Source organism: Pleurodeles waltl, chromosome 6, assembly GCF_031143425.1.
Source record: "Pleurodeles waltl isolate 20211129_DDA chromosome 6, aPleWal1.hap1.20221129, whole genome shotgun sequence".
Lineage (NCBI taxonomy): Eukaryota > Metazoa > Chordata > Amphibia > Caudata > Salamandridae > Pleurodeles > Pleurodeles waltl.
In genome coordinates, this window is record NC_090445.1 from 1,680,551,431 (window position 1) to 1,680,568,100 (window position 16,670).

A 16,670-nucleotide genomic window follows, 5' to 3' on the forward strand; every position below is an offset into this window, starting at 1 on the left:
AGAGCCAGCAAATAGAAAGCAAGCAAATGTGAGGTGCAAACCTCAAAACCAATGGTACACAATGGGTAGAATGCATTCCTAGGAAAGATTTCAGAATATCCCCAAGGTGCCTTTGCCTTTGTAAACCAGACAGCTGTGTTGTCTTATAGGCTTCAACCTAAAAAGAGAGATTACACACGATGGCCAGATCTGGGATGATGAAACATTCAAAGTTTCCTGGGCTACTTTTGCAAATGCAGATTTATTTGTGTGTCGTGATGTCCTTTTGATTCCATTGAGTTAATTTTCTTTCTAATAAAATCCTGGGAAACTGGAGACTTTCTATGCACGTTTACCTTTGCAGAGCTTTTGTTTGCCGATTGGCATTAGTTTGTCGCGTTATGTTCTGTAATTTTATATTTTGAGGAGCCTTTCTACAAATAACATGTTAGTTTCGGATGAGGATATACACAATGTAAATTGCAGCAATAGTTATGATTTTCACACCAGTGTATTAATAAGAAAAACTTTACAACCACTGTGAAGTTTGCAAAGTTTTCCATAAATCTTCACAAGTTTGCAGAAAGCCATCTTTGCAAATTCACTGCTGAGAGGCGCTTTGGTTATCCATGTGCTTTACCAATCGTATAGAACAGACACTCATAACTCATAGGTTCCATACATTTAGACAATAACTATAATTAAAGGAACTTCTAATAAAGGTTTCACTGTCAAATGGAAATTGACAGGTTTGAGCATGTGTTAGGGAGAAAGAGAATTATGTGCTGTATAAGCACAGATTAAGGTATGTTTCTTTTACTGTCAGGAAGGAATTGAGTGCACTCTTGGAGAGTTTGTGCAGGGAGTGACTGGGCTGACTTAGGTGTCACAATGGTAGTCTCCTACTGTGGTGGTGCAAATGTCAGAAACTGAATAATGAGAAATGAATGTGCATTGATCTGAGAAATGTGAGCAAAGATTGGATTGATGTCCACCCTTTCTTGAGGATCAGAAAATGTTCAGCACACTATCAGGTGCAAGGATCATTTCAAAAGTGAACTTGCATTCTGCTTACAATCAAGTGTTCGTGACAAAGGAGTACAGGCATAAAACTGCTTATGTGTAAGCAAAATACTTTGATCATAAGCCATTGTGATGCCAATGCAAGGATCTGCAAGCATCAGGTGCATGGTCCACCTTCTTTAGTGGGAAAACCATTGGGATTGTGAAGTTCTGAATTTGCAGAAGCTTTGATCACTCATAAACTGGAAGGCTCAAGTAGAAGCATGTGCTACAATGAAGCAGCAAGAAAAAGCAAGAAGCTACTTTAACTGGATTTTGTTGCTTCATCAAAGTGGAAAGGCTCGTTATTCAAGTCTCCTTTGTTCAAAATAGTAGCCAGCCAAAAATGAGTAGCTACAAGTAAGAAACCACAAAACTGTTCTAGTTCTCATCAAGGCCTCTTCAGTCATGTGTCCACACTTTCCATATTCCATACCAACTAGTCATTCTTGGAAGAGCTGACATCAACATTTAGCAACTGATGGAATTGGCTTTGATATATTATGCAAGGAAGCATAACTGACCACAAGTAGGTATACATATATAATGTTAGGTTTTGCAATGGGTGTTATGGGTACAACTCTCCCATGAGGGTACCCTGGTACTGAAAAAAAGAAGCAGCATGGGCTAAGTTAGGGTCAAGACTAGATAAAGAGCCATGTCCTCTGTTTCTTGAGCGGGTGTTGAGGAGGAGGCAGGATAGTCAAGGGTGGAAGCGTGGGCAGTTGACGGTTGATTGAGCATGGGCAAGAGTGTGGTGTATTGCTTGTGGGGGTGACAATAGGGTGCGGGAGGGAACAGGAGAAGTGGCAGGTTTAGCAGGTGAAGGCAACTTTGATGCCATCCTGCATGGTTGGGTAGCAGCGCTTGGAGGTGTGTTTCTAGGATCAGGGTGAGGTGAGAATTGGCGGAGTAGCGGCAGTGGGTGGAGGAAGTCCTGGCACTGGGCACAGGCTGAGTGTGAAGAGGTGTAGATAGCTTGCCTTTGGTTCAAGTCGCTGAGCCTATGTGTTGCGGTCGCTATTAAGTAGGGTAAGAGCAGGGAGGAGCTTTGTGGTGGTGGGTGGGGCTAAGTGAGCGACAGGAAATGGGCAGGGAGTGGATTTATTGCTTGGGGCTGGGAGAGAGGTGGGGAGTTAGGACTTTAGGGCAAGTGGACAGAGGGTAGATTTAGGACTGGAATAGGTAGGGTTTTTGTGTTTTATGGTTGCACGTTGGGCAGGGTTCAGATCAGTATGTTTTTATTGGATTTTAGGGCTCTGGGTTGAAATTAGCTTTAGCATTGGGGGAAGGCGGTGTGTAAAAAAAAGGTTAAATCCTCACGAACTAATCTCCAAGGTCCCTAAACTAAACAGTGCAGCAACGCCATACTGATGGAAGTACTGTGCTTTACAAATCTATGTTCACATAACATACCTTATTAAAAATAAATTGCTTCTGATTCTCAAAGTGTTTTTTAGGACTAGCTGTTTCTTACGCAAGGCTTATGTGTGACTAACTTACATATTTTCAGGTGTAAGACATGCAGGCATATGCAAAAAAAACTTTGTGAATCAGGTACACTGATGCCATACTTTTAAGACTTTATCTCCCATCACTTACTAATGTCTAGTTCTGCTCTAGGAGTGAAGCTGAAAGATGTCAAATCTCGCCTTTTCTTCTTATGCACACAGTTTTAGGGAAGTGTTTTTCACTTTGGTTGTGAAAATAGGCGAAAAGAGAAGGAAAGGTTCGAATATTCCACATATATTAAAACAAGCAAGAACTTGACATGGCTTTTGGGTTTACACAGATGGTTTAGATTTTGGCCCATGCATGCTTCACAGAGTGCAAGGCATTAATATTCCATGTGCAGCGCTACACTATATTTACATCTTGCGACATCACAGAAGCTCCCAAGCCTTAAAGCAACTTAAATAGGACAGGCCTCTAATTTATGAGTAAAAATGAGTTTATGTGATGGTAGACTGATAACAGGATACACCGAACACTTCATAAATATTTGAAATTGATTTTTTACACTTTCTAAAATGTGTTTCGTTTGCTCTTGCTCGCAGAAGAACAAACAAGCCCGGGTTCATCCGCACTGTAACCTGCCACCATCAGGCTGTTCCTCCATCTGTTCTCTTGGACCAGTTTCTAACAGTGGACATGTTCAAATGCTTTCTTTCCGGGATGTGAACCTGCTCATCGACTTCCAACTTGTTCACAGCGACTTGTTTTCGCCGCTTATTTTTGTGAGGTTTGCTGTGTTTGGAAGTTAGATCCGACCAAAATGCACTATTTTATTAAAATGTGTTTAATATTTTGTGTATTGTCTGTTGAGTCAAATCACGGGATGCAGCTAGCCAGGAAGCCCAAGTGTGTATACTAATCTGGGAAGCAATATGATGGTGTCGTGTTTTTTCAGAAAAAGAATCACCATCTCCATGCAGCCTGCAAAGGTTTACCAGCCTCCCCATCTGTCTGGTGGCGAGGAACAGCTGAAAACCGACGCGAAGGGTTTTTTGCCCATTTGAGTCCAAGGTCCATAATCACAGAAATGTTGCACTAATGGAGAAAAAAAAACGAGGAAATGTATGTGCAATGTTTTTATTGTTAGTGTAATAAGGCACCGAAAAGTGATATTTTATCCAAATTAAACTTTTCCACCAAGTCAAAAATAAAGCAAACTGATTTCACAAAATATTTGCAGACTAGGAAATTGAGAAAACACATTTTCTCTCATTCCCAAATTGGAGAATGAAGCAGAGTTTCAGGCAAAACCGATACGTACATTTTTTTATTATTTAGGAGGCAAACATTGTGCAAAATTAGTTCGCTCTTTTTTTTTTTTTTAAGAAAGGTCCCCAATGTACTATTGGTTTTCCACCAGTGGAAAGTTTGAATTACAATCAGTGGCAGACTGTGTGAGGGTGAAAAACCGAAACACAACGTAGCAAGCTTACAATGCAAATTACAAATTACAAATGTCTTTGTAGCTGACAATGCTAACGTTCCAAATCCTTGTGCTCGATAAGGAGATATCACAATGTTTTGTTACTGCTCATGCTGTCGTAAAGCATTGTGACCTCACACACTGCACGTACCACACAGTAACCAGCTGCTCCGTGAATGCGGGGCTGGCGGTCTCACCTCCCCGTCCCCCCGGGCCGATTACAATGTTTCCACTGGCCTGACAAGCAGAAACCCCCATATTAGGAGGTTTCCGCTGGTCAGCCCAGAAGGAACAGTGCGGTGGCATTAGCCTCGGCTCCTCATAGAGCAGAGACCAATGCCGTCGCACAGAGGGTGCCCTCGGCACCCTTGGAATGCGTACTGTCTGCTGAAGCAGACAGTGCAGATTCCAGTGGTGCTGGGCATCGGGCCCCCAGCACTAGCTTTCCGCCAGCCTTTTCATGGCGGGGACCTCGCCATGAAATTCCTTGCCAAAAGTGAAGTTGTGATCAGCACTATGGTGCTGAACTAAGCGCCGATGTGGCTGACCATGACTTCGACCTCCACAAACCCGTTGGGATCCCTGATCCTGGTGGTGGTGGCGGTCCCCTGGTGGATCGACCACCAGCGTTGTACTATGGTGGTCTGCTGGGAGAGGAGCAGTCCGACTGCCATCTGCCACTGCGGTGGTCCTCCATAATGAGACCCTTGGATTACCTTTTTTACATTCTTGATTACACCTTTAAAGTTATGTTTCTTTGTTTATGTATGTCTGTAAATCATTGAACATTTCTATCAACATGCGGAAGGTTGTACGTGGAGTGGTGACAATATAAAGCAGGTAAAGTGAATTAGGCTTTTGTACGGAGATGCTGGCTGTTTTTAGTTGGTAGGTAGCAACCTGTGGGCCAATTATATGATACAGTTATTTCACATTGCCATATTTACAGATGACGTCTATCCACTCTTACATTCAGATTGCTTAAGATGACATTTTAGGGAGGGAGTTAACTCACTGTGTGAGTGACAGTCTTGAGGTCCAGTGGTATGTGTCACAAAGGTGCAGAGAGCAAAATCTATGTTGAGTACAAGGAGGTTTGGGTATTACTAGAAACTTCTGGTTGATGAACTTTAGATTGCTAGTGGGTGTGTTTCTGGTTAGTACAGTGGCAAGTTTGTCTGAGGAAAAGCTGTGGAGTGCCTTATAAATAATTGTCAGATACTTTTGGGTGTTCCTCTTTTTGGTGCAGAGGCATCCCACCTTGTGATGGATGGGAATGGTGGGAAGTGGCCTAGGGAAATTCAATAGCGTCCTAGTCACCTAGTTAAATACCTCACCAAGTTGGGCAAAAGAGGCAAGGGGATATTGTGGAAATCCAACAAGAAGGCTGGTGCAATAGTCTAATTTGCTGAATACCAACTGATTGGTGCTTTGGTGGTGTGAAAGGGGAGATATGACCTGCTCTTTAGCACTCTGTGCCATGCTGCAGTTGTGGAAATGATAAGGTTATCCATGCACTTTGAAGGATGAAGAACTACGCTAGGTTTCTTACTGAGGAGAATGACATCTTGTCAGGCTGGGTCAGTGTAGTGTATGGACCTCAGAGGAGGATGGTTTTAGAACAGAAGGGGAAGTAAAGTGCCTTCATAATGGATGTGTTCGGAGTTCAGAGATGTGAGGGCCATCGAGCGTCTGATGGTGACAAGATGATTAGAAATGTATGTTTGGAGATGAGAGGTGAGAGTTTCATCAGCACACAGATGGTATGAGAAACAAAATGACAAGACGATCCCCCAATTGAGGTGGTACATAGGCGATATGTAAGATAGTGTCTAATGCTGGGAGATCTTAGAAACCTGGGACACCAACAAAGAATAATCTGATAGGCATGATGAAAACCTTTGAAGAACAGAATACTTTCTCTCAATAGTTTTGAGAGAGGTAGGTAAAGTTGGATAGTCAACAATGGGTAGTCAACAGTGTCAAATGCTGCTGAAAAATCTAGGAGTATAAGAACAGATTTTAGGAGATTGTTTTAAGCAGAGGAAATTAAGATGGTAATGCAAGTAAGTGAATTTCTCTAGAGTGAATGGCATGAAAGCCTAACGGAAAGGGATTTAGAAAGTTACTGTGGGAGAGATTTGGGGTAATTTGGCTGAACATTAGGCATTGTAGTACCTTAAAGGAGCACAAGAGTTGAGAGACTGGACTTTGTTGGAGGGGAGGAAAGGTGGGCATTAGGCCTTTTTACTTTGAAACAAGGTGGGTGGGATCCAGATAGAAGGGAGTGTTTTAAAAGAGAGGTAAGACTAAAATGTACCTTAGTTAAGAAAGACAGATTTAATAGTTTGTCAGCTGAAGGGGTCAGAAGGTGCACATGATAAACTGGCAGCCCTGAGGATAAGGATGAGCGCTATGGATATAGCAGTCGAGAACTCATAAGGTGCAGAAGTGCTTTGAAGGGGCTAAAGGAGTAAAGTAGGAAGAGGAAGGGGCAGACAGTGAGGTAATGAGCAAGTCTCCAGTTATGGTTATCATTTGAGCCAGTGACTGACAGTGGGTGGAACCAGCACTTGTTTTTTATGCACAAGAAAGCAAGAGACCCAAAAACAAACAAATCAGAAAGCTGGAGGAGGAGACAGGTGGAAAAAACGTCATAAAAAGCAGGAACCTGAAAGAGTGAGCTAAAGGGTCAGCAAGTATTGGTAGTGGATTAAAGAGGCCTAAGGTGAATTCACAATTATGCAGCCTTAATACTCAGTGTGCTGACATTTAATTGCACTGATCGTGGATTTCAGAGCAGAGCTTCGGGCACAGGCACTCATTCCATTACAAAGTATACACTGGTTATGGTAGAGTAACTCGCAGCCTTGAGTTTATTTTGATCTAAGCACAAGGTCACATTTTCCTTTTAAAGTTCAAGGAAGGCTGTGTTCATTTTAGATTGTCATCAGCTTCCAGAGAGCAGAGCCTGATGATGAGCAGTGATGGAGTCAGATATATGACCAGGGCCAGGCACATAGGTGAAGACCTGAAGCATTGAAGCATTTAACACTTAAATAAAAGTTCTTGTCAACTCAATATTGTAGCAGGAGAACAAAATGATGGTTCTGAATCATTTAAATGGGGGGAAATTCAAATGAAAAGTTACCTGAATGATTAAGTGAACTCTTAATTTTAAATTTCTCTCATTTCAAAGTGTCACATTTACGATCAACGGGCCTCTTGCTCCCAGTGGCCAGTAGACACTGTGCCATATGTATACCTGAAAATAGTCATTTTCTTAAATAGAAATAACTTAAAGTGCAGAAAAATGTTCCATATTTTGGGCATTTTTGCAGAACATTTTTTTACGCTTCAAATTTCTTCCTTTAAAAAAAAAATGGTTCTGTGTTTGTGTTGTACATGTTAAGGTGCCACGTATGGCAAAAGTTATGCCCTGTGCCACAAGCACAGACAAGACAGGCTGTATGTCACTTATACACATATATTCCATTCATAGGCAGGCATGTTCTTACATTCCCATAGACCATGTTCTCACTGTCACACATGGCAGCACTTTCATAGTGCCCCTAATCAGAGTATTTTGTTCAAACCATAGCATCTGGCTCTATGGACATTCTGCTTAAAGTCAATAAAGCTGGGCATGAGAGTGTCTGGTACCAATGACGAGTTGTTTAGCCTTCAGTAGCTCACAGTGATTCTTACTGATCAGAAGTAGCTCTCACTGCAGAAAAGGTTGGAGACCACTGTCGTAGAGGATAGGTATGAAACAAAGTGATTTGCTGAGAATATGAAGAGACTGATACTTGTGCATGGTGGGAAGCTTAGGTCGTAGAAGGTATGAGCAAGGCACTGTCAAAGTGGACTCAACATGGAGAAGGAGTTCTGAAAGTAGTTGAACTTAGAGGTGTGTAGAGAAAGCGTATTCAGTGAGTGTGTGTAGTCGCTAACATTTTCAAGGCCCTTTTATTTGCTCATTTTTGTTCTCTTTCTGGTGTGATCCATGGTTGTCTACATGGAGTGGTGGATGAGATTGTGCGTAAAACACGGTGAGTATCGAATGCATGTTGGAAGGTTTTGTTGAATCGTTCAAAGAATGTAGAGTGTATGGTGTCTTTTCCAATCTGAAGTCTATAATGAGAAATGAGTGAGCTAAAGCCCACGTGGCAGCATTAAAGATCGAGCTCAGAGACTCTTCCTTGGAGGCTGCCCAAGAAGCAGAGATTCATTGCATGGAATGACCCGCCATCTGACCAGGGATTACCACCAATTGGATTCATAGGTTAGAGTGTTGGCTTGCGGAATACAACGACTTACAGATGTCATGGATTGATGTCGACACATGCCTGCTTGACCAAAAATACCATACACTGAATCAATCTGATGGAAAGAAGCTGCCCTGGACAAATCAATTGAAAGGCAGTTAGTCAGGATATTGGAAACACAGGTATCATAGGACAGAATATTGTGTCAAAAATATTGGGGACAAAAATAATGTGAAGTAATTTTCTATAGGTAAGTAAAGTTTTAATATACATAACCCCACACCTATCTACCTTGGTGATATATATTTGTTCAAGATACGTACATGTGGAGTTAAGAATAGTAAATCCATACCTACCTCTGCACTTACCTTCTCGATATTTTGGTCCTTGATATTTTTGACATGATATTCTGTCCACACAGTATTTGTGTTTCTGAAATTTTGTCAAGCATTCAATTGAACCTGACCTATGGGAATCTAATGTATCTTAGTGAACATCTTCCAATCAGTCAGAAGCGGGGGAAATACAGGAACAGCCAGATCCTGTGAATAATAAAATGAAAAAAACTATTTTTGGTTAGAGCCTTACATCGGGCAAAACAGTACTTTGTGCTGAGGAAATTGGAGAAAGGGAGCTTCATAGAGTAGCTCATTGATGATGGCCAGAGGAAATGTTGAGCACAATTACATTTTAGCTATTAATAATTGAGATCCACCAATGCAAAGTCCCCAATGGGGGGTCCTGATGCTCCTGAAGAGCCAAAGGCAAGTTCCATCATGGCAGCACTTGCAGGTGCTAAACATTCCTAAATGGCCATCTTGTCCTGCACCAAGTTCATGGAGTTTGAGAATACCCATCATGGCCAGTGTATTCATAGCATCTGCTTATCTCATCTGGTCTGTGTTGTTTTTTGTTAAACCTTCTATGAATAAATGTTTGTACCGCTTGAAAATTCTGTATTCATGGGCCACCAATGCCATCTCAAAAGTGACTAATTTTGCTGGGACTTAAAGATGTAATAACTATGTACATGAACTCAAATCTTTCTTTTTGCGTGATGACTATCTGCCTGTCTGCTGCCACTTAATACTTTCACATAAAGGTTCTTCTGGCTTTCCATGTCTTTTTTGTATAAAGTCATATTAAACGGCATGTGATCAGATGAAATTCCATGTCTGGGGCACTGATGTAGTTGAAGAGTTTAGGATTATTGCCAAAAAGATCACTCATCTTTTTTAGGTTTTCCTCTAATTACACTGGCACCAACACTGGCACTTACGATAGCCCAGTGATCACTGTCCTCTTTCTCAGGGCAGTGACATACCCTACCTGATGCCTACTACAGCACTGAAACCTGCTACCATCCACACCAGTATCTTTGTCAGTGCATCTCCTTGGAGCAAGTAGTGGCGGAGGGCCTTCTATGACTGGCGGTTGAAGAGATATGACCAAACCTTAGTTGACCTATCCATCAATCCCTATGATCAATTAAATATCAAAACAAATCTTCTTTCTTGGTTGGGAAATAATGATGCTGCTCTGTCTGTAGTGTCGCGGATTCAAGAAGCTCACCCATCATTTCTGTTAGTACTAATTCCATGATTTCCTTCAAGGTCATCCTTTATGGTCAATAAATGCCATTCATTTCCAAGAAGTTCTTTAAATGGAGCACGAAAAAAGGCAACATCAGTGTGGTACCATTATTATGTCACATGTAACCCTACTTTTAAGTACATCGCCACTCTTAAAATGACCTTTCTGATGCTGAGGATGGGATGCAGAGGTGACATTGCTTTCACAACAATGAGCCTGATTTATAGATGAGTGGGGACGGGATGGAAACCCTTATGACTTGTAGAGGAAGTGCTAAAACTGAAGGGGACTCTGCCTTCAGAATTTCTTACTCCACAGTTATAGTCACAGTCACTGGGTTTATGCAGCCACGTGGGGGCAAATTATGCTGCGTGGTTAACAAAATTGTGAAGCAGGAAGAGACAAATCATACAGCATAACGCATCACAATCTGTGGCAGCATTATTTTTTGGGTGGGATTCAACAATTATTACTACTGTCTGGAAGAGCTGCACCTCCTTAGTACCAGCTTAACACCTGCATATAACAATCTGCAACTGAATGGGCATCAGTTAAAGTTTGCAAATTATCTTCCAATTTGTTGAGCCTATTTTGGTGGGTTTTTAGTAACTTTCAATCGGTTTGAATGTGACACCAGCAAGTTAGGAGGCAAATGCAGCAGGTCCATAATTATTTGAAAATACTGCAACCAGACAATTGCATACTATATCAAGCTGGAAGAAATTCCACCAGTGGATGCACAATAGTGTTGCGCTCTTCCTCCAAAACAGGAAGACTTTCTGTTCCCACCCTACTGTACATAAGGTCTAAAATTGCTACGTTTGGTGGTCCTTATAAAATAATATGCCTGCCATTTTTTTCCAATTTCCAGCTTCTCCTTACATCCCGATTGAATAATGCCAGCACAAAAATGGCCGAGTGGTGGCCATGGGGGCATGACCCGTACCATGGTATCATGGTATGGTAGGTGTACGTGGTGCTAGCTTGATCATAATCAGGAACGTAAATTGGGATATTGTGGGAGACAAGACTGTGCTGGGTGGGGAAGACATAATATAGGGGGTATAGGAAGGTCACTGAATAGGACAGGAGGACTTGTTTGTGATGCTGAGCAAGGTGTCATCGTGAGAAAACTGAGCAGGGTCAGTCAGGTTATGCGAGCAACTGTACTATGAGGATAAAACTTAACTATACATCACTGAAATACAGGCACTAACTCACTGCAACATAATTTGTTGCATTTTTTATATTTGGAGGAGGACATGATATAGATGGAACTTCTACACCTTAGAGAGGGCAATAGTTTAATGGTCAAAAATACAGTCACATTATTAGACCAAACTACAGAGACAAATATATGACTAGACATTAATTTAAGTGGTGATATTATGTCTTTGCACTTCAGCCAGGCATCGTGTATCTGATAGAGTCCTTTGGAGACCCTCAGTGTAATACAGTTAAGCTGCATCTATCATAGAGACATTTACCCATCCCATATGCACAGGGCCATTGGAATTTTGAGGTTTGTGCATAATTGTGGCTTTGCCACTTATGTCACATAATCCATCATCTGATGCCTAATCTGCACAATTTACCAAAGGACATTTTTATTTTCAGTGCAAATGGATCAAAAGCTTCAAACCCTGCAGCAACACGTGTTGCCGCACAGTGGAAGGCCCTTCGCAAAAGTTGACTGGTCACCTAAAAGTTGATTATTGCTGTGTTTAGGTGTTACATTTGTGCTAATGGTGTAAGTCCTTTGTCCAGACAGTGTTAACATGCAAAAACTGACTAAATGACGAAGAAAACTATTACAAAATGGCTTCCACCACACCACATAACTTGCCTTTTCTTGCTGCATAATTTACTGTACCCTGCTGCATAATTTGGTCCTCCTCTGCCACACGATTCTAGTGGCCCTGCATATGTGACTCAGTCGTTTACGAGAACAGAGACTCAACCGATGAGGGAGGAAATGTTGCCTCATGGAGAGAGATGCAGGCTTTGCAATGGGTGAACCAGGTTTAAGTCCGGGAGTCGACCCATCACCCTGTGACTCGGGATCACGGGCCAGATGTACCACCCAGAGTTTTGAGACTTGCAAATTGTGACTAGCAAATTACGAGTCACAAAACCATATGTACAACAGTGTACTTCACACTGTTTGTGATTCCCAATGGGGACGCAAATGACCTACCTCATTAATAGTCATGAGGTAGGTCGCAGTATGGGGACAGCAGACCAAAATGTCTGTGACTGCTTTTAAAAAAGCAGTTTTTATAAAAAAATGCAGCCCGTTTTCCTTAAAGGAAAATGGGATGCATTTCAAAAACAAAAATTAAATGTTTTCTTTTCATTTTTTTAGAGCAGGCAGTGGTCCACTGCCTGCTCCGAAAAAATATTTTTCGCTACTAATAAACAACCTTCCCGTTTGCGAATGGGTTAGCACCAATTTGAGATTGATGCTGACTGCGATTGATTTGTGACCACATTCACGGTCACAAAACAATCCTACATCGCACTGCGACTCGCAATTAGGAAGGGAACACCCCTTCCTAATTGCGACTTGCAAACCTATTTTGCGATTCGGTAAATAGATTACCGAATCGCAAAATTGGGTTGGTACATACTAAAATGCTTTTTTCTTGTCGCAAACGTTTTCCGACAAGAAAAAAGCTACTTACACGCTGCCCCAAATCACTTAATCTGTCTGTGCCAAAAAATAAATCTGACTTCGTATAACGTAATTTCGTGTTCACGTAAAGCGCTCCAAAGCCCATGGACTGAGCTCGTGCTGTATACAACTGCCAAAAACGGCCTGAGATGCGTCAGCGGACATAGGGCCAGATGTAGCAAAAATAAAAATTGCGACTCGCATTTTGCGAGTTGATGCGACTCGCAAAATGCGAGTCGCAAATTGGAATGCCAGAAAAAAAAGCGATCTGATTTTGCGACTCGCAGCCGGACTCGCAACACTGTGTGCGATTCCGCAGTTTGCGAGGTCGCTGTTTGCGAGTGTGCAAAAACGAACTCGCAATTAGCGAGTGGGTGTCGCAAATTGCAAATACCCTCAAAATTGCTTGCAGATGCAGCAGAACACTCCAGAAAGCATACCAGAACACCCTGGAAACACTTCCTGGCACATGGTGATGACATCACAGCCAGGAAGTTAACAAATACACCTGGGAGGAGGGCTCAACAGTGAGCAGTGTCTCTGCCACTCACAGTAGGGTGCTGAGGAGTGGTAGGCACAGCACCATGGACGCAGCAGGGACCAGCCAGGCTGGCAGGAGGGGCAGGAGATCATAGATAACAGCCAGGACAGATTCATGTGGCACATGGTGTTAATGTGCCACATGACTGGTTGGCATTTTCCTGCCCATGGACAATTTCAACTTGTATATAGTTTCTTCATGACATTAATAAAACAGTTATTTTTGTTCCACTTAACAAATGGTTAATAGGTGAGTATGGTGGGAGTTGACACGTACCGTCCAGAATATTGCGTTGCAATGTGGTCCCGTCTCAGTCTGCCTTGATTAGCTAGACTCCAATCCCCATGATGGCGATGTGGTTGTTCTTGCTCTTCATCATCAGGATCTGGGTCTGCAGGGGTGAGAGGTAGCCCACGTCGGGTGGCTATGTTGTGGAGGATGGCGCATGCGACCACAATTTTGAAAGTGGTAATGGGGGTGTATTGGAGGGCGCCTCCGCTGCGGTGGAGGCATCGGAATCTTGCCTTCAGGAGTCCGAAGGTGCGCTCTATGAGGTTCCTGGTCCTCTTATGCGCACTGTTGTATTGCCTCTCTGAATCATTGCTGGGTGTTAAAAATGGAGTCATGATCCATGGCCTTAGAGCATATGCACTGTCACCTGTTGGGCACAAAAGTACACTGTTAGTAAGATAGTCGTGCACAGTGACCTGTGTGTATGTCTGCAAGGTGTATGCAGCTCTACCTAGGAGGTATCCGTCTCCAAACTCCCCACGTTCCAGGCGTTGATGTATCCCACTATGACTAAAAATGTATGAGTCATGGGTACTGCCTGGAAACTTAGCTACGATGTCCGTGATGACGTAATGGGCATCACAAACAACCTGTATGTTGAGTGAGTGGGTACACTTTCTGTTGCGGAAAATATGTTCCAGATTAGCGGGGGGGCATATTTGAATGTGTGTCCCATCTACACATCTAATGACATGGGGGAAGTGGGCAGTGCGGTAAAAGTCCAGCTTCGTGCTGTTAATTTCTGCCTCATTCCTTGGTAAGTATATGAAGTGAGACATGTGCGTGACTAAGGCATCTAGGAATGCCCTGAGGAACCTTGACACTGCACTTTGGGATACCCCACCTGCCACGGCAATGACCCCCTGATAGCTCCCTGAGGCCAAGAGGTGCAGTGCGCATAGTACTTGCACATGCGTAGGGATGGCGCAGCCGCGCAGAGTCTGGTGTTCTAGCTGTGGTTTGAGTAAATCTATTAATTCTAGAATGGCTGCGCTGCTAAGGCGGTATTTGTCATAGATCTCCTCTTCAGTTTGCTGAAAAAGAGTCTGTCTGGTTCTATATATCTTCTCCTGGCTCCTCCTCCTCCTCTGCTGTGCGGCGTGGGCTCTCCTCCTCACTGCTATCAGGTATATCTCCGCCATCTTGAGTAACCCAGATGCCTTCTGGGTCCCCTTTTATACTTTGGTAATGGTTACCACCTGCTCTGAGTTAGTGGTAAATGGGACATGCAAACTGGGCTTTTTGCGACTAGTCGCAATTTGCGAGTTGCAATTGCATATGGGTTGCGACTCGCAAATTGCGACTTGCAATTTGCGGGTCGCAACGGATGCGACTCGCAAACGGGTCCCATCGCTTTTTGTGAGTCGGAAATGGGCTTTTTGCATCCCATTTCTGATTTTGCACTGTCGCAAATTGCGATTCGGCCCGTTTGCGAGTCGCAAACGTTTGCTACATCTGGCCCATAGACTTGTGTTTACGAGCTGAAGACAGCAAGATTGACTTGACAGAGAAGCACAAACGCCCTTTCTAGCCTTTTCTGAGAGCCCCCACCCCCGAGTTTTGGCAGATTATGGTCCCACAGCAAGGGAGATAAAGGGATGTGCCGCGGATCATAGGTTTGATCAGGTGAGGAAGCCGGGATTTGAAGTGAAGTTACATTGTTTCACGGTCTGTAACTGAGCCAGAACACCTTGTTGTTATCACACAAAGAAGTATTTTGGCCTGCACTTAAGGACACGTTCTCCTCCCCGCGGGGGCCAAAGTCGGACTGAACACAGCTGCAAAAGACCAGAGCCTTCGGGGTCTCCTTCTGAGGGCCGAGACACATCACAGTCTCGGAGCTGCCCTAGAAATGGAAGTTAGACGTCGTCTCAGGAAAGTAAAAGTTCAAAAGATATATGTTTATCAAAGGGAAACATTAACCACCAGACACAAAGAAATGAACCCCCGCAGGCGAGCCTCGCTGCATCCCAGGTAATGACGGATGCTCACAGAGAATGCATGAGAAGCCGAGAAGGGGGGGTGGGGGGAGGTGGGTTTGCGGGCAGACACAAAACAACATTTAAAGCCAGAAAGGATGGGAAATAGACGGAATATAAGAAACGCATAACTGGTCACGCAGGGGACGGTTTATTTCAGGAATTAATATTTTTACAAAATAAAACTGTGAAGTCATATTTCAAATTCAGGGGAATGAAAATATACCACATATTTTTCGCCGACCGGGCCTATAAAGCAGGTTTAGCTGTCTGCTACCGGGGCCACGCTATGCAGACTCTCGTCGACCTCTGCTGCCAGGGTTTAGACCCACCTACCTCACATGGGGCGCGGGTCCCAGACTCATTCGCTAGGGTAAGAATAACTTACCCGTAGAAACGCCTGGATTCACAAGGAATTCACAGATGATGAAGTGAGTCCTGTAAACTGACTTACCCACATGTAATATTAAACCGGTCTGGTGTTATATTGCGCATGGGTGTAGCATTGTGGTGTTGTTTTTACATTGTGTATTTTTATTATTTATTATTATTGTTTCTTCTTGTTTTGCGCTACTTGGTATGTTCCATCTCTCCCTCTGGCTTGCTTACTGTTCTTCTGTCTGGAATGCTCAGTGGGTTCTTCTTTGACAGTGAGAGAGTAGCAGCCTGGGCATTGGAGTGGTTGGAGTTCTTATTACACGTGTTACTTTTATCTGGATTAAACACACTGGAAGAAATCCCATTGGAGTGTGGACTCATCTTTCACAAACTTCTATGTGGATCTTGAGCTTACTTCACTTGGCGACGAGTGGCTTCACTACCTAAGCTGTGTTGTGCCTAAGAGAAGAACTTCAACACTCATCATTATTATAAAGCCTTCATTTCTTTGAAAGGTACTGTGTAGCTCTTGCGGAGTTTTCTTGCCTGCTACTCCATTATTCAAGTTCTGTTTTTTTAAATTATTATCTGTTTCTGGCGATTGCTTTCATTTTGATGATCGCGTTATTGTGTTGCCTAGTAACCGGCACACGCGATTGCTTTCATTTTGATGATCGCGTTATTATGTTGCCTAGTAACCGGCACACGCGATCACTTTAATTTAGCAATCGCTGTTTTTTTTTTTTTGCATGGCAATGTTCTCTCTCCCCGCAGACTACATAACGTATGAACCTGGAATTTACAAGTACAATACACAGTGCTCTTGGTTAATTTACGGCTGACTGAACTCTTTTCTGCGGTTATGCATTTTTGCTACAGAGTTTTACTCAGTTTCTATGTTTCTGTAACAATATATATTTGCTACGTACATTTTATTTCTTTTTATATACATTGTGTCTGTTATTCC